The sequence below is a fragment of the Bos indicus x Bos taurus genome, chromosome 1 (genome assembly GCF_003369695.1).
Source record: "Bos indicus x Bos taurus breed Angus x Brahman F1 hybrid chromosome 1, Bos_hybrid_MaternalHap_v2.0, whole genome shotgun sequence".
Classification (NCBI taxonomy): domain Eukaryota; kingdom Metazoa; phylum Chordata; class Mammalia; order Artiodactyla; family Bovidae; genus Bos; species Bos indicus x Bos taurus.
The window spans coordinates 76,620,293-76,643,827 of NC_040076.1; the positions used below are offsets into that span (position 1 = coordinate 76,620,293).

General features: G+C 39.4%; 1 long non-coding RNA gene across 1 annotated transcript; it reads right to left on the bottom strand.

Moving 5' to 3' along the window:
- Positions 1-11,943: 11,943 nt before the first annotated feature.
- Positions 11,944-18,867, bottom strand: LOC113898919. Its single transcript, XR_003512780.1, has 3 exons — positions 18,825-18,867; positions 14,644-14,780; positions 11,944-12,334 (listed from the first exon to the last, which is right to left on the bottom strand). It is a non-coding gene; the product is annotated as an uncharacterized LOC113898919 (long non-coding RNA).
- Between the last annotated feature and the right edge of the window lie 4,668 nt (positions 18,868-23,535).

Genomic DNA, 23,535 nt, shown 5'->3' on the forward strand with positions numbered 1-23,535 from the left:
CTTGAGTACACACTGGAATCTCCAAAGCCACTTGTTATAAATGCAGACCTGGGAGCTCCAGCCTCAGAGATTTGGACTTGGGAAATTTGGAATGAAAGCCAAGAGTTCACATTTTGTAAATGTTTTTTACAAAATTCTGATTCTGAGCCAAGCAACCATGCTTAGAAGGATTAAGAAGAGAAGAAAAGTCAGCATTAAAACCAACATGGTACTTTACAGAGTCATATACTATAGTTCCATGGACAGAGGAGCTTGGAAGGCCACAGTCCTCGGGGTTGCAGGACTCAGTGACTAACACTTTCACATTAGATTATAGCTCACAGACAAAGCTGTGGAAACGGGGATCCCAGAATCACATCTTTGGTACCAACTCTTCCTTCAGTCAGTTCAGTTCAGTTCAGTCGCTCAGTCGTGTCTGACTCTTCGTGACCCCATGAATCGCAGCACGCCAGGTCTCCCTGTCCATCACCAACTCCCAGAGTTCACTCAGACTCACGTCCCATTATATTAGATCCCAAATTCAAATATCAGAACTGAATAGAGAAGATGAAGTGAAAAAAAAAAAACTGAGCACCATGCATGCACTATGTATGTAAACATATACATGTACACACACACACACACACATATATATATATATCTGGAAATCAGAGATTATTTCACAAGAAAAATGTAGGCTGTACCTTAATTTATTTCCTTCCCCAAGTTGTACTGGATGTTGTATGTGGTTACAGATTGGGCGACTACTAATAGTACCATAGAATTATTTCTGAATCAAAGTATAGTACTTTTGGAGGGTAACATAGGACAAGCATGTCTAAAGGTTTATTTCTATGGGTGAGTCCATCATATGACAGGAGATCCAAGAAAGGAGAGCCATGCGGACTAACCAATGAGTAAGAAGGATATCACAGGTATGGTCTGAGTGTACCTCAAAGGAGCAGACAGATGTGCTGGGAGCCATGAGGATGGAGGTGCAGGTGCAGAATAAACCATTCATGAGTACAGAAAACACACTGATGGTTACCAAAGGGCATAGCAGAGGGGAAGGGGTTAAATAGGAGCTTGGGATTAACATATACACACTCCTATATATAAAATAAGTAAATAGCAAGGACCTACTATATAGCACAGGGAACTATATACAGTACCTTATAACAGGTATGATGGAAAAGAATCTGAAAAAAGGATATACAAAATACATGCTAAGTTGCTTCAGTCATGTCCAACTCTTTGCGACCCCATGGACTGTAGCCCACTGGGCTCCTCAGTCCATGGGATTCTCCAGGCAAAAATACTGGAGTGGATTGCCATGACCTTCTTCAGGAGATCTTCCCGACCTAGGGATCAAACCTGCATCTCTTATGTTTCCTGCATTGGCAGGCAAGTTCTCTACTACTAGTACTACCTGGGAAGCCCTGTGTGTGTGTGTGTGTGTGTGAGTGTGTGAAGTGTGAAAGAGTTAGTCACTCAGTCATGTCCGACTCTTTGCAACCCTGTGGACTGTAGCTTGCCAGGCTTCTCTGTCTATGGAATTCTCCAGATTGTACTCAGAGTTGACTGAATGGAACACTTAACTTCCTCTTGTGTTCCAGGTTTGGGCCACTCACCGGGCCACTCACTGCAGCTTCTCAAGGACAGGGACAAGGGCAAGAATACTGGAGTGGGTTACTACTCACTTCCCAACCCAGGGATCAAACCCAGGTCTCCTGCAATGCCGGGAGTTTCTTTACCTTGAAACTAACACAACATTGTAAATTACTTATACTTCAATAAGACAAAAACAAAAGCAAAAAACCATTCATGAGTCTGTGTAATTAAATCTATTCTTCATTCTCCCCATGCTCTAGATTCTAATACTTAGCTTTATCAACTCAATCCTAGTTTAGGTCCATTCCATTCAGCACACATACAGCCTACTCTGAGCAGTACTATGCTAGATCCTGGAGACAGAGAAAATAGAGTACTGAAGCTCTCGTTCCTATCCTTGAGAAGGTGCAGTGAGTGGCCCGAAACCTGGCATGCAAGAGGAAGTGGAGAGTTCCGTTCAGCCAACTGAGTGACAGTACCGCGTCCAAGTGTAATACAGAGGCACATTGGTTAGAAACATGCAGGGTTTCCCAGTATGCTATAAACACGGACACTCTGCAAGGGACCAGTAGTGTTTACAAAATATTTTCAAACCTATGATCTCATCTAAGCTCCATGAAGACAGACAGTTTTGTTTTGTTGACCAATCTACCCTCAAGTGCTTAAAAGTCTGCCTGCCCTATAGCAAGCTCTCAGCAACTAGATGATGATTTTGTTTACTTCTCACAGCTCTCACATTTGACAGAAGAGATAGGAATAGTGCACTTGGTCCTTCAGAATCAACCAGCATTCCCCAGGGTAAATACTGGGCCAACAAGGCTGGCTCCATTACACTTGCAGCTACATAGCTGTTCATTCCTCAGGATCCCTAAGACATTGGGGTTGATTCACAAGCACCATGTTCCCACTGGCCCAGCATGTGAATGACTCCTGGTTGAAGATTTAGAGCCATCTGGTGATGAAGTGATCGGTGCCCTCAGCCTAGCAACCTGACTCCGCATCTCAGCTCAGATGGAAATACTGCAATTGTTCCTCTGGCCTGTAGGTGGAAGCAGCTCTGCATTTTCAGCTGGAAAAACAGCAAGTTGTTTTTGTGCTCTTGTTTCTGTTAGTGTCACACACTGTTCCTTCTGTGTTCATTATATGTTCTTAGGAAAAATAAGCTGATTTATACCACATCTTATGAATAATCTTTTCACTACTTTTTAATTGCCCAATGCTCACTGGAAAAATGTACATAATAAAATCAGTTGCTGCTGTCAGACACCATACTGCCTACATCTAACAGCAAAATAAATCCGTGGTAAAAAAGCTTGGTCCTCAGACCCAAGTTCAGGCTAAGCCACTTAACATACGTGAGCTCATGGGCACACAATTTGTTACTTAATTAATAAATGGCTCAATAAAATGAAAATGACAAATTCTGTCTAAGATGACTATGAAAAACAAATAGTATTTGTAAAGGTCTTCAGACAGGGCCTGAAACATAATAATCAATAAACTATAGCTACTATTTTTTTACATTACAATCTTGCTCTTCTTCAGATGTGCCATATATATGTATATACATGTGTGTACAGGTATGTATCTGTGTATGCCTATGCGTATGTACATATGTATCTATGTACATACACATAGATTGATACATACATAGATATATAGATAGGTAAAGCAACTTAGTCAACTGAACACAGAAGAAACAAAAGGTGTAATCATGAAGCAATCTCATTTTTCTCTCCTACAGTCCTTTCAAATACATTCATTTTGGGCCAATTCTTCGCCTGCCTGTTGGATGAAATCTAGGGTAAGCCCCATGATATTGCTGTCATTATGGGGTAATATAAATTCTAGCAGTCATTTCAAGGAACAAAGACACAGCATCATTCCAGTTATATAAACATCTGTACTCTCCACAACGGTCAAACCTTTTGCAGCCAATCCTCCTTCGTGCAGGCCTCATAGCAATGTGCCTACCACAGTCTCCACCCTTTAAATTTCTTGGACCCAAAGATGGACAGCAGTCCACTATGTCTCTCCAGGTTCAGGGAACAAATACCAGGTTCTTAGTGTAGACAAGTTGAAATTCCTTTCTCTGGGCTTAAACTAAGGTGTGAGAATTCTCCTCCTTGGAGGCAGGGAAGTGGGACTCAATACATATCAAGAATTTTCTGAAAATCTCTCCTAATATCCATTTCTCTTCTTGGAGATAACTGTCTTTTTTTGTATGTGTGTGGCGAGATTGAGAAGGGTAAGAAGGGTGGAGATAGCTAGCCCACTAAGAGTTGCAAAACTAGTTCAAAGACAACTCTTTTGCAACTCCTGCATGGGGTCCCTCATCTCATTTTGGAATGTGGTATTTACTGTCTAGTCGAAACTGGGACTAAAACAGTTCCAATTGAAAAACCTAGTACACAGGCTTTCTTTGTGTTAAACTGAAACTCCGGTGTTCATCTTAGCTAGACCCCATCTGGATTCCTGTGTTTGCTCATGAGTCTGCTCATGAGTCTCATCATTTAAGATGGACCTAAGCCCACCTAGTGGAGAAGGTTCCAGTTAGTGAAGTAAGTGAGGAGATTGACAACCATCTTATATTAAGTATAACTGAAGGAAGTTGGGAAGAAGACGATATTTAAAATCTTAATAAAGGGGAGAGTAAACATGATGGTGGGTTTTAAATAGTAGAAGAGTTGTCAAATGGGAAATGAATGATAATCTTTCCAGGAGGCTTCAGAGAACATAATATTGTTCAGAGAACAAAATATTGTAAATGCACAGAAAGGAAGAGCTATGTTCAATTCAGGAAGAATTGCCAACAATCAGAACTGACTGAAAAGAAAGTGGTCTGGTCTGATGAGCTCCTTAATACTGGAGATGTTCAAAAAGAAAGGATTACCATTGGCAAAGGTTCCCGTGTCAGTTCATGGTGGGATAATTGAACTCTAATTTGAAGAATGCTTGGAAAGTCCCTTGGACTGCAAGGAGATCCAACCAGTCCATTCTGAAGGAGATCAGCCCTGGGATTTCTTTGGAAGGAATGATGCTAAAGCTGAAACTCCAGTACTTTGGCCACCTCACGCTAAGAGTTGACTCATTGGAAAAGACTCTGATGCTGGGAGGGATTGGGGGCAGGAGGAGAAGGGGACGACAGAGGATGAGATGGCTGGATGGCATCACTGACTTGATGGACGTGAGTCTCAGTGAACTCCGGGAGTTGGTGTTGGACAGGGAGGCCTGGCGTGCTGCGATTCATGGGGTCGCAAAGAGTCGGACACGATTGAGCGACTGATCTGATCTGATCTGATCTGGAGAGCATGGGGTCCTAGAAAATTTGTATTCCTAATTTATCTCTTATCTTACATAGAATACGAGACCTTCTTAAGCCAAACCTCAGAGATGACTCAGTGAATCATTCATCAATAACGACACCTCAAATTCAGCAGCCATGCATATATCATTATTCATTCTGTAACTTATTTCCCCTTGAAAACCAAAATTTTCATTATGGTACAGTACGATTAAGATATCAATGGTGCTTTGGGTGAACCACAACGTAATAAACCCAGTGTCAAATGGTAGTTAACAATTTACTATTTACCTGTGAGTTAACTGGTAACTCAGGAAGCCATCCTAACATGAAACTTTTCTCTTGAATGGTTTGTATCCTTCCACATATATCCTTATTTTCATTATTAAAGTGGTTTTAAATAAATATATTAAAATCAGTTATCTTACAATTTTAACATCTTTTAATTGACTCAAGTACATTCAGCTATTACAGTTTTTTCTCGTCATTTTGTACTTCCTTCTTATTTTCTTTCCACATATTCAAGCATTCACTTATGAGTTAGTTTCACCTATTTTTTTAAATTACAAAGGCTATATTAATGATGAATATATTTACAGTGAATGTTCACTGTATACTTAGTCTACATTGAGTAGGAAAACACTGAAATTGTCAGGAAACTGTAGGAGTTGCCCTTATATACTGTTGAGTTGTATCCTTATCATTGTTCATGTACTCAGCTTTATAATCCAGTTGTCTTTTTTTTCTTTTCTTTTCTTTTTTATTTTTTTTCTAATTTTATTTTATTTTTAAACTTTACATAATTGTATTAGTTTTGCCAAATATCAAAATGAATCCGCCACAGGTATACATGTGTTCCCCATCCCTAACCCTCCTCCCTCCTCCCTCCCCATACCATCCTTCTGGGCCATCCCAGTGCACCAGCCCCAAGCATCCAGCATCGTGCATCGAACCTGGACTGGCAACTCGTTTCCTACATGATATTTTACATGTTTCATTGCCATTCTCCCAAATCTTCCCACCCTCCCCCTCTCCCACAGAGTTGTCTTAATTGATGTATTCTTAGCTCATTTGGAATGAAAATTGCACAAAGCCCTTATCTAAGACAGTAGAGGGCAAATTTGGGGTTTCATTCAATATACTGGTGAGAGATGATATCAGTGATAAGAATAACATTATCAAGGGTCTAGAGGCAGAAGGACAAAGTATAAGATGAAGAAGCACTGAGTGCTCTGCTATGCCCAGAGTTTCGTGTATGTTTAGGAAAGTAGAGGAAAAGAGAACTGGAGTGGCAGCATCACAGAAGATCCTCAATCCTAGGTTAAGGAGTATGGATCAACATACAATTTGTTGACAGCCACTGAAGGTTTTAGACAAGGGGGCAAGAGTGGTCAAGTAGTGGCAGGTCAGGTAGCATCTCTTTTTACTACTATCTACAAAATTAATTCCTATGTGCCCTAATCTTTATGCTTTAAACCAGAGTGATCTGCTACCAGGTGTGAAGAAACTAATAAAAACAAGTTATAGTCAATTAATTACATTTTAGAAAACTATTTTGGGTCCTCCCTCTTCATTCCGTCCCTAGCACTTTGCCCCACATTGTCCTATACCGCTGCCCTGTCTTCTTGGATTCAAAGTCTTTGGGAGTTTATCTGTCATTGAATCCCACCAATGACCTTTCAGACTTAGAAACTGACTGTATTCCCTAGCTTTTGGTGCTCCCTAGGGCACAGCTCATGCCCACCCCCCTTGCCAATCTGAATAACCTCCATTGTATTCTACTTAGCCCTGGCCCCAGGGACCCTACCTTGTATCAGTTAATCTGCAGACTTATTTCCTTCTGTCCACAGAGGGAAGGTACCTCCAGGCCTTGGTTTCTCTGATTCCTTGGCAGGCGAGCTAAAATTCTACTAATTAAAAAACAAATCTACAGTCTTACTTTTTTTAATCTTCATAATTTTTCCAACAGTATTTTCATGGTCAAATTTGATCAGGAGAAGCAAGAGAGAGTGAAAAGAAAACAGAGACTCAAAGGTCTTGATTGTTCAGGGGAGAGGAGGTAAGGCTGGGTCACTCTGCCACTCCCTCCCTGTATCCTAAGTGATGTTCCATGTAGGTGACTATTGCCAGAACCACAAATATCCTCTCCTTTCCTGAATTATACCTTTGGTCATGCTGCTTTGTCATCAGGAATGACCCCTACTAAAATCCAAAATCTACTTATCCCAAATTTACATAATCCTTCAAGATATCGTTTTCATAAAACCTCTTATCAATAATGCTGGATGAAATTATCTTTCTATTATTTTCTCTGTGCATCTTTTGATAGTTAACTTTCTGTATCAAAATGATTGGGCCATAGAGTGACCAGATATTTGGTCAAAATATCCAAATGTGAGGGTGTTTGGGGTGAGATAAACATTTAAATCAGTGCATTAATCAAGCAGATTTATGTTAGACATGGGCCTAACATGAGTGGGCCTTGTTCAACCCACTGAAGGCTGGAGTAGAACGAAAAAGGCTGGCCATCCCCCCAAAAAGAATTCTACCTGCCAGACTGCCTTAGAATTGGAATGTTGGCTTTCCTCATCTGTTAGACTTGAACTGAAGCTAAACTTGGGTCTAGAGACTTCCAACATTAAAAAGAAAAATATACCAGTGGATTTCCTGGATTTCAGAGCTTTGGACATTGGACCTAGGATTCTCCAGGGTCTCCAGCTTCCCTATTCATCAAGCAGATCTTGGAATTTGACTTGCTCACCTTCAAAATCCAGTATATGTGTGTGTGTGTGTGTGTGTGTGTGTGTGTGTGTGTTTCTCTGGAGAACCCTAATATATATCTCCTAATGTGAAGTCAAGTGAGCCTTAGAAAGCATCACTATGAACAAAGCTAGTGGAGGTGATGGAATTCCAGTTGAGCTATTTCAAACCCTGGAAGATGATGCTGTGAAAGTGCTTCACTCAACATGCCAGGGAATTTGGAAAGCTCAGCAGTGGCCACAGGACTGGAAAAGGTCAGTTTTCATTCCAATCCCAAAGAAAGGCAATGCCAAAGAATGTTCAAACTACCCCACAATTGCACTCATCTCACAAGCTAGTAAAGTAATGCTTAAAATTTTCCAAGCCAGGCTTCAGCAATATGTGAACTGTGAACTTCCAGATGTTCAAGCTGGTTTTAGAAAAGGCAAAGGAACCAGAGATCAAATTGCCAACATCCGCTGGATCATGGAAAAAGCAAGAGAGTTCCAGAAAAACATCTATTTCTGCTTTATTGACTATGCCAAAGCCTTTGACTGTGTGGATCACAGTAAACTGTGGAAAATTCTGAAAGAGATGGGAATACCAGACCACCTGACCTTTCTCTTGAGAAACTTGTATGCAGGTCAGGAAACAACAGTTAGAACTGGACATGGAACAACAGACTGGTTCCAAATAGGAAAAGGAATACATCAAGGCTGTATATTGTCACCCTGATTATTTAACTTATATGCAGAGTACATCATGAGAAACGCTGGGCTAGAAGAAGCACAAGCTGGAATCAAGATTGCCAGGAGAAATATCAATAACCTCAGATATGCAGATGACACCACCCTTATGGCAGAAAGTGAAGAACTAAAGCGCCTCTTGATGAAAGTGAAAGAGGAGAGTAGAAAAGTTGGCTTAAAGCTCAACATTCAGAAAACGAAGATCATGGCATCTGGTCCCAGCACTTCATGGGAAATAGATGGGGAAACAATGGAAACAGTGTCAAACTATTTTTTGGGCTCCAAAATCACTGCAGATGGTAATTGCAGCCATGAAATTAAAAGGCGCTTACTCCTTGGAAGGAAAGTTATGACCAAACTAGATAGCATATTGAAAAGCAGAGACACTACTTTGCCAACAAAGGTCTGTCTAGTCAAGGCTATGGTTTTTCCAGTGGTCATGTATGAATGTGAGAGTTGGACTGTGAAGAAAGCTGAGCATTGAAGAACTGATGCTTTTGAACTGTGGTGTTGGAGAAGACTCTTGCAAATCCCTTGGACTTCAAGAAGATCAAACCAGTCAATCCTAAAGGAAATCAGTCCTGGGTGTTCATTGGAAGGACTGATGCTAAAGCTGAAACTCCAACACTTTGGCCACTTAATGCGAAGAGTTGACTCATTGGAAAAGACCCTGAGGCTGGGAGGGATTGGGGGCAGGAGGAGAAGGGGATGACAGAGGATGAGATGGCTGGACGGCATCACTGACTCGATGGACATAAGTTTGAGTAAACTCTGGGAGTTGGTGATGGACAGGGAGGCCTGGCATGCTGTCGTTCATGGGGTCGCAAAGAGTCGGACACAACTGAGTGTCTGAACTGAACTGAACTGAATAATCAATCAAGGGATGAATATTGACTTTACAAAGCCTGATATGATATTTTTAGCTCTCTCTCCTCTGTTTGACATGTAATCAGTAACCACATAGTTTAGCATGCCATTATTTCAAGGTTTCTATACATTAGTTTGATGTCTCCAGATGATGTTTAACAAACACACAAAAAAATTTACCAAGTAGAAAGTGTTAGGCACACATTAAGTACTTTATATCCAAACATTAATAAAGCACCATTCATGAAGTTTGCAATTGTTTGGGAGAAGAGATAGATACATACATAAATATAGAAAGGAAGACCAATCTTTTGTTGAAATATCTGTTTTTGAAAAATGTTTTAGGAGTATCAATGATGGAGTGATTGATATCTCTAGGCAATTACAAAATGCTTCATGAAAGAGAAGATGGCTGATATGGTTCTAAAATGATGATAATTCATTAAACATAAAAGAAGGGAGCAGACAAATTAAACATCTTGACAGAAAAAGAGGGAGGGTGAATGTGCATCACATTATTGAGAAATGAGTTTGAGGCAAACACCAATAAGCAAGCAGGAATCCTTGCTTTTTTGTTGTTTGTTTTTGCCTGTGTTTTAAATGTTCCATGATATCCAGTACAATGATGGCATCACTGTAGAAGCACACTTGCTGGGGACATTTATCTGTTTATTTAAGAATTTATGCCCCGTGGAAATAGGAACTGTGTTGACTAGCTTTATTAAATGCTAGGTTTCAATAAATACATGTTGAATGAAAAAATGAATTAGTTCCATGTGTCAGACATCATGTTAGTTTTAAGACAAAATTTCAAGTATATTTCTTTACCTATGCCTCAAATGAGCAAAAAGGTTCATATACCAGTGCTTAAAGAATTAATGAAAAAACTGTATCAACATTCCTAATTTTAGTCATATTTAATTGCAGCTTATAGATATTTTCATTTATATTATTTCATTTTGTATTAAACACACAACTGGAGAGGCATCATATCACCATTTGCAGATGAGGAACATAGGCCTAATTGATTAGTGACTTATCCAACTTGATAGAGCTAGGAAGTGGAAGAATCAGAGTTAGGATCCAAGAGCATCGAAGTGGAGCACAGGCAAGCATCCAGTGGAAACTATAAGAGTCAATGGAGATGAGTCAGGGAAACGGAAGTCCTCCCGAGGAGAACAGGCCTACTCAAACCTGGCAAGTGTTCAGGGACAGTCCCACTCTTCTGTTACCTGTCCAAAATCCTGACTCCTTAATCCTCAAGCAGCAGTCAGATGTAAGATCCATCATAACCACCGCTGAATAGGCAAGAATCAGGACCTGGCAGTCATGGTATTTGTATCATCATACTGGTACAATGAAAGCTCTCTACTGAAACCATGAAGCAAGTCATTTTACTCATTTGAATTTATCAGTGACATAGTTTCAACCAATCTGCCCTCAGGGAGGCAGTGACATCACTCATGAAGGATGGGCAGTTCTGTTGTACTTTATGTTCTGTTTTATGCACATGTATAAATGCTGTGAAGTTCTACCCTCCTTCAGAAAAATCTTCTCCTCCCACTCTTGTCTCTTCTCTCTCTTGTTTCCCAAACTTATTGACTGAGATCTTCTTCCATCTTCCAGGATCTTCTCAAATGTTCTTATCATTTGAGTGTATTGTGAGGCTCCCATTTGTATGTAATGTCTCTTTGAATCAATATTAATTAACCCTTAGCTTGTAAAACACTTATTGGGGGCTTATTATATGCTATGGACTAAGCTGGTTGATTTTTGAGTGTTACGTTTTTACATTCTCCCAACAAGTGCAAGAGGTAGTTCTATTATACACTTATGGATAAAGAAACACATAATTAGGATAAGAACCTCATCCTCTTATCACCTGCAGTATTGCACAGACATCTTGCTTATAGAAAGTGCTTAAGAATTTAATTTTTTTGGATGGTTTTGTGATCAGAGATCACTAATTAGAATACACATATTTTAGCATATTGGGATTCCCTTGTGGCTCAGAGGGTAAAAAGTCTGCCCACAATGAGTTTGACTCCTGGGTTGGGAAGATCCCCTGGAAAAGAAAATGGCAACCCACTCCAGTATTCTTGGAAAATCCCATGGACGGAGGAGCCTGGCAGGTTACAGTCCATAGGGTCGCAAAGAGTCGGACATGACTGAGCGACTTCACTTTCACTTACCATATCGTGATTATTAATTACATATGTAGATATAAACTAATAACCATAATTTACTTGCATATCTAAGGAGGCTTTAAACAGAATAGCAAAACATTGGTAGTAGGTGTGATTTTATTTACTTAACCATGGACCAACTGAAGTCTGCTTAGCTAAACTGACACACAGAGATGAAACTAACTAAAAGTGACAAAGCCCAAAGTGGAGCCCAAGAATGGAAATTCTTATGACAGAAGATCAATCATGTGATTCCTCCATTTTAGTGAAATGTTTCAACTACAAAATTCAGACATTAGTGAAAAAAAAAAAAGAAAGCTTTCAGAATCACGTACATTAGCAGTAATTCCTTGTGCCTCCTCTACCACATTGCTCTCTACTACCCTTTTAAAGATTCTCATCACTCTGTGGATAAAATACAAAGTGTTTAGAATGGCATGCAAGAGCTCTCTCAATTTGACACTTCTCTGCTGCTCTAGGTTCACCTGTTATGACTTCTTACATGCAGGCATGTTCTTTTGAACCAATAACTATCTCTCTAGGATCTGGAAAATGCTCTTCCCTCTACCTGGAAGATCCTTGTGCTTCCCCTCTCCTCACAACTTAACTAATTCCCTCTGCCTCCTTCTAGACTCAGGTTTCATTATTTCGTAGCTGGTTGACTCCAAAACTTTGCTCGTCTGAATCACCTGCATAGTTGTTACCAAAAATCAGACACGCAGAGAGATTGTGATTTACAGGAATCATAATTTCTTAAAATATCTCATGGAGATTCTGGGAAATCACTGTCAGAAATAACTTGCCTTTTAATCTCTCCTCCATACCAGGTCAAGAGCCCCTTATCAGCAAAGACATTCCTTCCACTTCTCTGATGCCAGCTAGCATTAGACCAGTAATAAGCACTGGAAGAATAAATGAATAAAAGAAGTTGGCAAATTTTCTATTTCTTTGCTTAAATTGTTTTCTCTGCCTACACATGAGCATATCTATGCCTTTATTTTCTGATAACCTTTTGAGATCCTCTTGGTTAATCTTTTCCTGCTGTACAATACTATGGCAGAATTTTTCTTTTTCTCTTGTAACACTTTATGTGGTTTAGTTGATAAGTTGTGTCCAACTCTTGTGACCCCATGGACTGTAGCCCACCAGGCTCCTCTGTCCATGGAAGTTTCCAGGCAAGAATACTGGAGTGGATTGCCATTTCCTTCTCCAGGGAATCTTCCCGACCCAGGAATCGAACCTGGGTCTCCTGCATTGCAGGCAGATTCTTTACTGACTGAGCTATGAGGGAAGCCCTGTAACACTTTTTAGCCTGACTTATATTTATGTATTTGTGTATCTCTCCCACTGAGTTCTGAGCCCTCAATGTTAGAGACTACGTATTTTTCAATTTTGGGATCAGTTTACCCTACCTATACTTTTTGAATTAAACCAAAATTTTATTTAATTTTCTAATCTTTCACATTCCTAAAATAAATAAAAGCCTTATGACTACATAACATAAAACATGCAGAAATATATCCAATAATCTTAAGTTGATCTCACATGCAGACCTTTGATTCCCAAACTTTATGAGGACCACACTCATATCAATATGTAAGATACACACACACACATATACACACACACACACACATCTCCAACAGGAAGAGAGATGAGGTTTCAGACCTTTGGAGTAGAATGTTATCAGTGCAATAGAACAGGGAGACAAATTTTTAGTAATAAGTAAATCTGTAATAGATGATTTCAGTAAAATTTATTCTGAAGGCAGGGATATGGATTAGTTTGCAAACTGTGCCTCAATCAGCCAAACTTAATGTCTCCTCAGTTCCAAACTATGTCAAGCAGGACCTGTCAGTAAAAACAGTGAGTGAGAATAGCTGTGAGACTCGATAAAGTGAAGGAAGTGGTTACTGGATTTACTGCTGCAGATGTGAAAATCTGAAACAAAATACTGAGACAACAGAGATATAAATTTGTAACTAGGTAACCAATCAGGGATTTTGTAAAAGGAAGAGCTAATCTCAAGCAAGAGTGAATAATGGACAAGGTTTAGAGAACAAACATAACCAGAAAAAGGTAACATTTAAGTTGAAAAAGGTGAATCGACTAAAAATAGAAAACATATGAGGCACTTATTTTTGGATTAACTCACAAATACCTTGTTAAGTAGAGAGTAGATGCTTGAAGGGAATCAACTAAATGTTGAATAAATAGATAAATAATTAATTAATAAATGCGTGAAAGATCATCTGGCTCAATTAATGTCCATAATTTTAAGTAGTACCATTACACTCTGTTCTTTTCTGTCATCCTCTTTAAACAGAAAAGTCCAAATCTCTCAAATGTAACCAGGCCACAACACAAAACAAACTGGATTCTTCCTTTATGAGTCACATTCATATCTGAAGCATTTTCTCTTCCTTGCTTCATGTGGGTCTCCCTTCCCTGAGCTCCTGCATGGCCAAGGGTTTTCTCCAGTATGACCTAACTCAGATATCTAATGAGGCTGTACTCATAACCCTGACATTCCAAAGAATGCGGGGGTTGAAACAAAATTAAATGCTAAGTCTTCAAAACAGAATAAAACAGCCTAAATCCCCTTGGTCAGTTAACATTTGCAAAAATGCTGTCAGTTAAGTTTTCAAGCAAACACCATTTATTTGACCTTAGAGAATTATATGTGAAAGGAAAAGGTAGGCCTACTTACCATTTACCTTAAAGTGTGTTTCACTGAACTGAGGTTTGAACACTCATTCTGAATATATAAGAATGATAGGGGGAGGCACAGAAAGGAGAAAAACAGAACTAGAGTAATTCACAATAACACACAAGAGATATTTGAAAGTTTTGTAAACATACACCCCTTTTAATAAAGAAACATGGCTCAGATATAAATCTGTAATGCCACTTAAACTTATTTAACTGTTCCCTATTCTGCTACTTTTAATCTGAATATACCATATACAATGTTAACTCTAATTAATCTTTGGTTATATTCTTATTAAAAAATGCTTAAATTATAGCAAATCTAGTATTAAAATGCAGCATTGAGTGTGTATAAACTTTTTAAAATCTTCTTTTAGGTATTGTAGCCTTCAGTCTTTTAAAAAAGACAACGACAAAAAACTCTTTTCTAAGTCTTTTCTGGTATTGCTGAATTTTTAAAAAATAGAGTCAACTGAAAAATGAAGTCTAACAAGTGATGTACCTGGATGTAGGTAGGTAAGTTGGTGTCTAGATATGGGTGAGAACTCAAGAATCTTACATGCTGACCTCCATGGGCTGCACGTATTATGCTCACGAGAGGATTGTTTTTCAAATAGATGGCCAACAGCGAGTCCAGTCCTGCAGAGAGATAGGGAATAGAGTGCTTCATGATATTAGAAAGACCAGGAGAAGAAGAAAGGCCTTTCAAAGGCCTTTCAATGGGCTCCTTCAGAGCTGTGAACATTTTCAGCTCTAAAGCAATTCATGGAACTTGCCGAGAACTTACAAGTTTGGCCCTATAGGCACTAAGGACCTGATTCTGCCCCAGGGGAAACTACTACACACACACACACTCACACACACACACACACACACGTTATTTTCAGTGTTAGAAAGAAAATGGAGAAACTCATTGTTGCTTCCAGGGATGGATGGTCCCACCTATCACATGGTAGATCAATATAAATTCTTGGTATCTGGAGGTTTTTACCTGCATTTTTAACTCTATACAACTTTTCTGTGTCTGAGTTCTATGATTACAAAAGATACAAACTAACAAGCTCAAACTCTCCTGCCTAAAATCCCTTCTCTTAGTGCCATCACCCATAAGAGAGAAGAAATATCCAAGATGACCCTTGGGAAGTTTCTCCTTAACAAAAGTGGAAGAAGAGGGGAGTCAGGAGTTCCTTAATAAGTAAGATAAGATTTTTTAATTGCAGGGTAACTATGTATATGGATTTCTTGGATCCCTAACCAAAGTATGAAAACAATACTCTGATTGCCTAATATTTATAAAAGTATGGGTGTATTCTGAACTGTCATATATTTTCTTTGTCACTGACTGGTTCTGAAGAACTAGTCACAGATTTTCTACGTCATTGACCTGTTCTGAGAAATTTATTCATAAAGAAAAAAATGTTGCCTGAGCGTTGTGTGAGTTATTAAATATCAAACAGATGACTAAGAGAATGTTTTCTAGGAGCTCACAATCTACTTTGAACATAATAGCATTACTTGGGGCAATGTACATTAAATACCATTAGTTATAGCTATATTTGATACTTATATGAAGTTTCAAAACAGAAGAGTCTCTTAAGACTTCCATTAAAAACATAGCTAAAAGTCAAAGTTTCTCTGCTTAAGTTTGCCAAGCAGACCAGGAATCACGGAACATATTTCTTTTTCATAAATGAGTCACTCCTAAAAATACAATATGTTCTTTGCCTGTATGGTTTATGGAATCATTAATAGTGTTTCTGCTGTCATAGGTATGAAGTAAGAATTTGCTAGCTAATAGTCTCAGTGACACCCTTGAGATGGAGCTAAGTTATGAATGAGGAACAGGGAGCAAAGCGAATCACTCAATGGACAAGGCTCTGGGGGACTCAAGTTTCAGTCCCAATTCAGATGTATATTCATTATTTTAAATTATTTCATTACCTTCAGCCTCATTTTCAAAGCAAGGGGAGAAAAGAAAGGGAGTTCTCAGCTATAAAAAAGTCTTATTTTAAATTTAATTTCCTAAACCAGACAAAGGAACAGAGACAGAGTCAGGCTGGTGATGTCAGGGAACGGAGGCAGACAAAACAAAAGGGCTGCATTTTGAGAAATGGACAGATATTCAGCATATACAATAAGGAATGAGAGGCAGACAGAAATACCAGAGGTGAGCAGTCAAAGGCTAATGCCAATAGTTAGGGAATAGAATCCTGAGAAGCAGGCTCTGGCAAGCAGACCATAGCCACAGACCAGAAACAAGTCAGCTACATTTGGAAGACCTTAATACCTAAGGCTGGCCTTTGCCAAATCCCAAGCCTTCATCATGTTTCTCATTAAGAAAAGGAATAGAGAGACTTCCCTGGTGGTCCAGAGGTTAAGACTTAACCTTCCAATGAAGAGGGTGAGGGTACGATTCCTGGTTGGGAAGCTAAGATACCACATGCTTCCTGGCCAAAAAACCAAAACATAAACAACAGAGGAAGTATAGTAATAAATTCAATAGAAACTTTAAAAATGGTCCACAACAACAACAACAAAAAATCTTAAAAAAAAAAGTTTAAAAAAAGAAAAAAAAAGGAATAGAGAATAATTTGCATGTAATTGTTAGGTGTCAAAGGTCATATTATGTCCTTTCACAAATGCGAGCTCTTTAATTCCACTTGCTTTTGAGGAAACTGAGGTTCAGAGAATGTTACCAACTGGCCCAAGGTTCAGGAACATGAAAGAGCTGGATGTCCATTCTGAAAAGATCTTGCTTTCAGATCTTTGGCTGAAAGTAAACCCTGTTTCTTTTTGCAATGCTTCCCTGGTGGCTCCGACCATAAAGCATCTGACTGCAATGCGGGAGACCTGGGTTCGATCCCTGGGTTGGGAAGATCCCCTGGAGAAGGAAATGGAAACCCACTCCAGTACTCTTGCCTGGAAAATCCCATGGACAGAGGAGCCTGGTAGGTTATAGTCCATGGAGCCGCAAAGAATTGGACATGACTGACTGACTTTACTCAATTCTTTAGGTTGGGGGGAGGGCATGGAAACAACTTCAAAAGCTGTCAAAATTAAAATCTAACAATATCAGACTTCATGTATAGTCAGTCCTGCCAAGGTGTGAGCTAAGTAGGAAATGAGGAAGGCTGGGAGGAATTGAGGAGACCTAGGACCCAGAGATGAGACATGCTTCACGTTACAGTAGGTGCTCAGGGCCAGACTAAGCCCGCAGAGATAACAAGGTAAACAGCTCGAAAGGCATAAGACAGAAAAAAAAATCATGTTGGCAATGGACAGGGAGCAGTTTAGTCAGACAGATGTTTGACTCCCTGGGGCAGCATGCATGTAGGCTCCACTGTCAGAGTCTGGGGTCTAGAAACATACAGAACCAAAAAGAATCGCAGAGGGTGTGAGGGCAGATGTCTGGGTGCCTGACTTAGAACTCAGATTTAGGAGTGGGCAAAATCCCTGCTGCCAGTTGACCTGGACAGGATAATCCAGGGTTCTACCCATTAATTAGGGGCTTCCCTGATGGCTCAGCAGTAAAGAATCTGCCTGCCATGCAGGAGATGCAGGATGTGTGGGTTCGGTCTCTGGGTCAGGAAGATCCCTTGTAGTAGGAAATGGCAACCCATTCCAGTATTCTTGAAAAATCCCATGAACAGAGGAGCCTGGTGGGCTACGGTCCACGAGGTCACAAAGAATCAGACAGGACTAAGCACACATGCATGCATCCAGTAATTAAAATCAATAATTTATTTTGTACGTACTGACTTCAAACTCTTGTTCTAGCCTGCGATAATCTGAGTGAACAAAGCAGACAAAAATGCCCACCTTCATAGAATTACCTTCCACTGGAAGAAAGAAAGTAGCAAGTAATTCAGGTCCCAAGGAACAAAGCAAGAATGTAATTAGAAGAGCAGGCATTATTGGGCAAATTGAGAACATCAGAGAGCCTGAGTCTGTTCTCTTAGGCTGAAATATTGTCCTAAGACTTAAAAAGTTTCTTTCTAATAGGAACATGTCCTGCACTGTGCCTAGTCACTCAGTCATGTATGACTCTTTGCGACCCTATGGACTGTAGCCCACCAAGCTCCTCTGTCCCTGGGATTCTCCAGGCAAGAATACTGGAGTGGGTTGCCATGCCCTCCTCCAGGGGATTTTCCCAACCCAGGGATCGAACCCAGGCCTGCAGCATTGCAGGCAGATTCTTTACCAGGCAAGTCACCAAGGAAGCCAAAGAATACTGGAGTGGGTAGCCTATCCCTTCTCCAGGGGATCTTTCCGACCCAGGAATTGAACAGGGGTCTTCTGCATCACAGATGGATTCTTTACCAGCTGGGCTACCAGGGAAGCCATACTTGTTCTTAAATCCTAGAATGATATTGAACCGGTAAAGTGTAGAGTTTGGAGGAGTAGAACAGCAGGAAAGTCACTACTGGTGTCAGAGTATATATTTTAAAAATTATTATGAATAACCTAGACAGCATATTAAAGAGCAGAGACATCGCTTTGCCAACAAAGGTCTGTATAGTCAAAGCTATAATTTTTCCAGTTGTCAAGTACACATGTGAGAGTTGAACCATAAAGAAGCTAAGCACCAAAGAATCTATGCTTTTGAATAGTGGTACTGGAGAAGACTCTTGAGAATCCCCTGGACTGCAAGGAGGTCAAGCCAACCAATCCTAAAAATCATACCTGGATATTCATTGGAAGGACTGATGCTGAAGCTGAAGCTCCAATACTTTAGCCAACTGATGCAAAGAACTGACTCACTGGAAAAGACCTAGATGTTGGAAAGATTGAAGGCAAAAAGAGAAGGGGGTGGCAGAAGATGAGATGGTTAGATAGCATCACCAACTCAATGCACGTGAGTTTGAGCAAACCGCAGGAGACAGTAAAGGACAGGGGAGCCTGGAGTGCTACAGTCCATGGGGTTGCAAAGAGCCAGACACAATTTAGTGACTGATCAACAACAACAAACAACATTGTGAATAAATGTAACCCTCACATACATATGACTTATTCATATCTACCTGGTTGCCTATATTAGAAGTTTAATGATCATGAAAACATCCATAGACACACTAGAAATTTAGGCAGGTTGCACATTACACAAGTCTACTTCATCATTCAGATCATAGTCTATGTGAATTACATCCTTACAGATATGCAGCTCACAGCTTGAACGGCCATATACAGCAGTCTTAAACTTTTCTAAGGGATAATTAAGTTCATTTGTATACTTTTTTTAGATTCCACATATAAATGGTATCATTTGTTATTTGTCTTTCTCAGTCTGAACATATTTATAAAACAGAATAAGACTCATAGATGTAGAAAACAAGGTTACCAAAGGGAAAAGATGCGGAGGGGTAAATTGGGAATTTTGGATTAGCAGATACAAACTATGACATGTAAAACAGATAAAAAGAAGGTCCTACTTTATAGCATAGGGAATTATACCTAATATCTTATAATAAGATATAATAAAATATATCTTATAATATCTTAATATCTTATAATAAGATATAATAAAAACAAAAAATCGAAAAGTAGTCTGCTAAAAATAAAGCGTAAATTGAGGATATTTCATATTTCTTCTGTCTTTTTGCAAGTGAAAGGAGGAACTTTCAAATTAAATAAAAATACTCAAATAAGCAAAATTTGACTTTCCACATGTTTTTAAAAGAAAAAAATCCACATCTTTAAACTAACCTCAAAGATTCATAAACCAGCAGAGCTAGAACACCTCTAACAGACATGGGAAATGAAGAGAGACTCTTCCAACGTTATAGAAGCGCAAGTGACAGCCCCAGATTCAGAAACCAGGTTTCTGAGGGCCTGTTTGCTCCTCTGTCCACTGTGTTACCATGACCTTCGTACAGAGAATGTCACCATTTAGGGTGAAAGATTCAGCAGGCCATCTCTGTGCTTCAGGTTTTCTCAGAGTATAAAAGTTGTCTTGAAACTTTGTGCTAATTCTGACTCAGTTCACAGAAGCTTCACAGGTTTCACTTACCCACACCTACTTTTATTTGAGCAAGGAAAAATAGTATTAGTACTTCCCTCTAGCAAGTCTTGACAAAGCCAAAGCTGGTTTAGTCATTTTTCCATCCATTCTTTCATAAGATTTTGTTTATCATAAGGAGGGTGAGTCACTGTTTTTCCTAAAGATAGAAGAAATAAATAACAGAATGATTTTTATTACATTGAACTCAGTAAACAAATTAACATATTTATATTCTTTTGACATGGAAAGATATTCAAGATATATTTTAAATGACAAAAAGCCAATTCATAAATAGTAAAGGCTCATTTTTATAAAGTAAATATACAGTCTTGTTAAAAAAAAAAAAAGTCTAGGATAATTTACTCCAAAATTGAAACAGCCAAGAGTACCCTTTTAGTATAAAACTATCTAGGTCCATGACTCTTGATACCAATGGTAAAATTTCATTCTTTTTATGGCTGAGCTGGGTTTTGAAAAGACAGAGAAACCTGAGATCAAACTCCCAACATTTTCTGGATCATAGAGAAAGCAAAGGAGTTCCAGGAAAACATCTACTTCTGCTTCATTGACTACATCAAAGCCTTTGACTCTGTGGACCACAACAAACTGTGGAAAATACTTAAAGAGATGGGAATATCAGACCATTTTACCTACCTCCTGAGAAATCTGTATGCAGGTCAAGGAGCAACAGTTAGAACTGGACATGGAACAACAGACTGGTTGCAAATCAGGAAAGGAGTACATCAAGGCTGTGTATTGTCACCCTGCTTATTTAACTTATATGCAGAGTACATCATGCAAAATGCTGAGCTGGATGAAGCACAAGCTGGAATCAAGATCACTGGGAGAAATATCAATAACTTCAGATACGCAGATGATACCACTCTTATGGCAGAAAGCAAAGAACTAAAGAGCCTCTTGATGAAAGTAAAAGAGGAGAGTGAAAAAGTTAGTTTAAAACTCAAAATTAAAAAAAACTAAGATCATGACATCCGGTCCCACAACTTCATGGAAAATAGATGAAGAAACAATGGAAACAATGAAAGACTTTATTTTCTTGGGCTTCAAAATCATTGCAGATGGTGACCACAGCCATGAAATTAAAAGATGCTTGCTCCTAGGAAGAAAAGCTATGACCAACCTAGACAGCATATTAAAAGTGGAGACATTACTTTGCCAACAAAGTCAAAGCTATGGTTTTTCAAATCTAAACTTTGCCGTCTAGTCAAAGCTATGGTTTATGCAGTAGTCATGTATGGATATGGGAGTTAGACTAGAGAGAAAGTTGAGCACCAACGAATTGATACTTTTGAACTGTGGTGTTGTAGAAGTCTCTTGAGAGTCCCTTGGACTGCAAGGAGATCCAACCAGTCCATCCTAAAGGAAATCAGTCCTGAATTTTCATTGGAAGGACTGATGCTGAAGTTGAAACTCCTATACTTTGGCGACCTGATGCGAAGAGTTGACTCATTGGAAAAGATCCAGATCCTGGGAAAGACTGAAGGCAAGAGAATTAGGGGACGACAGAGGATGAGATGGTTGGATGGAATCACCAGCTCGATGGACATGAGTTTGAGTAAGCTCCAGGAGTTGGTGATGGACAGGGAAGTCTGGTGTGCTGCAGTCCATAGGGTCGAAAGAGTTGGACATAACTGAGTGACTGTACTGAACTGATACTGGGAGATAGTGAAGGACAGAGGAGTCTGGTATGCTGCAGTCCTTGGGCTCGCAATGAGTTGGACGTGACCTGGCTATCGAACAGCAAATATTCAAAACACACACACACACACACACACACATATAAATACAATTGTGCCTCCAGATGAGACTGCACCCCTGACCATTCCTGAATCAGAACCATCCAACTAAGCTGACTCAGTGTTCCTGATCCATGGACACAAAAGTTTACTGTTGCAAGCTGCTTAAGTTCAGTTGCTCACTTATATCTGACTTTGCGACCCCCATGGACTCCAGCATGCGAGGCCTCCCTGTCCATCACCAACTCCTGGAGCTTGCTCAAACTCAGGTCCATAGAGTCAGTGATGCCACCAATCATTTCATCCTCTGTTGCCCCCTTCTCTTCCTGCCTTCAATCTTTCCCAGCATCAGGGTCTTTTCTAATGAGTCAGCTCTTTGCATCAGGTGGCCAGTTTTGGAGCTTCAGCATCAGTCCTGCCAATGAATATTCAGGACTGATTTCTTTTAGGATTAATTTGTTTGATCTCCTTTCAGTCCAGGGGACTCTCAAGAGTCTTCTCCAACACCACAATTTGAAAGCATCAAGTTCTTTGACATTCAGCTTTCTTTGTGGTCCAACTCTCACATCCACACATGATTACTGGAAAAACTATAGCTTTGACTAGATGGACTTTTGTAGGCAGAGTAATGTTGCTGCTTTTTAATATGCTGTCTTTATTGGTCATAGCTTTTCTTCCAAGAAGCAAGTGTCTTTTAATTTCATGGCTGCAGTCACCATCTGCAGTGATTTTTGAGCCCAAGAAAATAAAGTCTCTCACTGTTTCCATTGTTTCCCCATCTATTTGCCATGAAGTAATGGGACCTGATGCCATGATCTTAGTTTTTTTAATGTTGAGTTTTAAGCTGCTTAACTTGAAGATAATTTATTACAAAACATTAGATACCTAATGCAATATTTTAAAATAATCTAATCTGTGAAGTTCATTCTTCTGACATAGTGATAGAATTAGAAGTGGGCACTGACTTAAGTTGGTGCATTCAAGGTGATTTTCAGAACTCCTAGTGGGGATTCCAGTACATGGAGAGTCTCCTATGTCCTAGATGGTAAAATATGCAGGTGTAAATGTTGGAGCAATTCTGTCAGGATGAGAAATCCACCTGGAGGACAAAGCTGTCATTCTTAAGAAGGTAGAACAGAAAGAATCATGGAGAAGTACACAGAACCATAATTAAAAGAAAAAAAAAAGCTTGCATTTAGCTCTATATCTTTTCATTTATGCAAGCCAACCAAACCCTTTTGTTGTTTAAACTGATTTGGTTTGGGATTTCTGTCAAATTGATAACAAAAAAAAAAAAGAAAGAAAGAAAAAATCTCAGTGTATACACAGGCAAAGACAAGACCATGTCTCTAAACCTTAACAAGCATCTTAGCTTATAACTTATTACAGCACAGAGTAGTCTTGTAAAACATCCTGAGTCTCTGGATCTCAAACATCTGATCAGAGGGTTTGACAACCTGATTAGCTCACCTTTCCCTTCCTCTGGATTAGACTGTCTTGAGGATTGCTTCTTGACAGAAGAATTTCTTTCAATGAAACACTGTTGTTCATCCCCATTTAAGTTGTGTCCTAAGTAGAAAATCTTGCTTTAATATTCCACTCTCTAATTCAGACAGCATGTCTAGATCATAACTTCCTT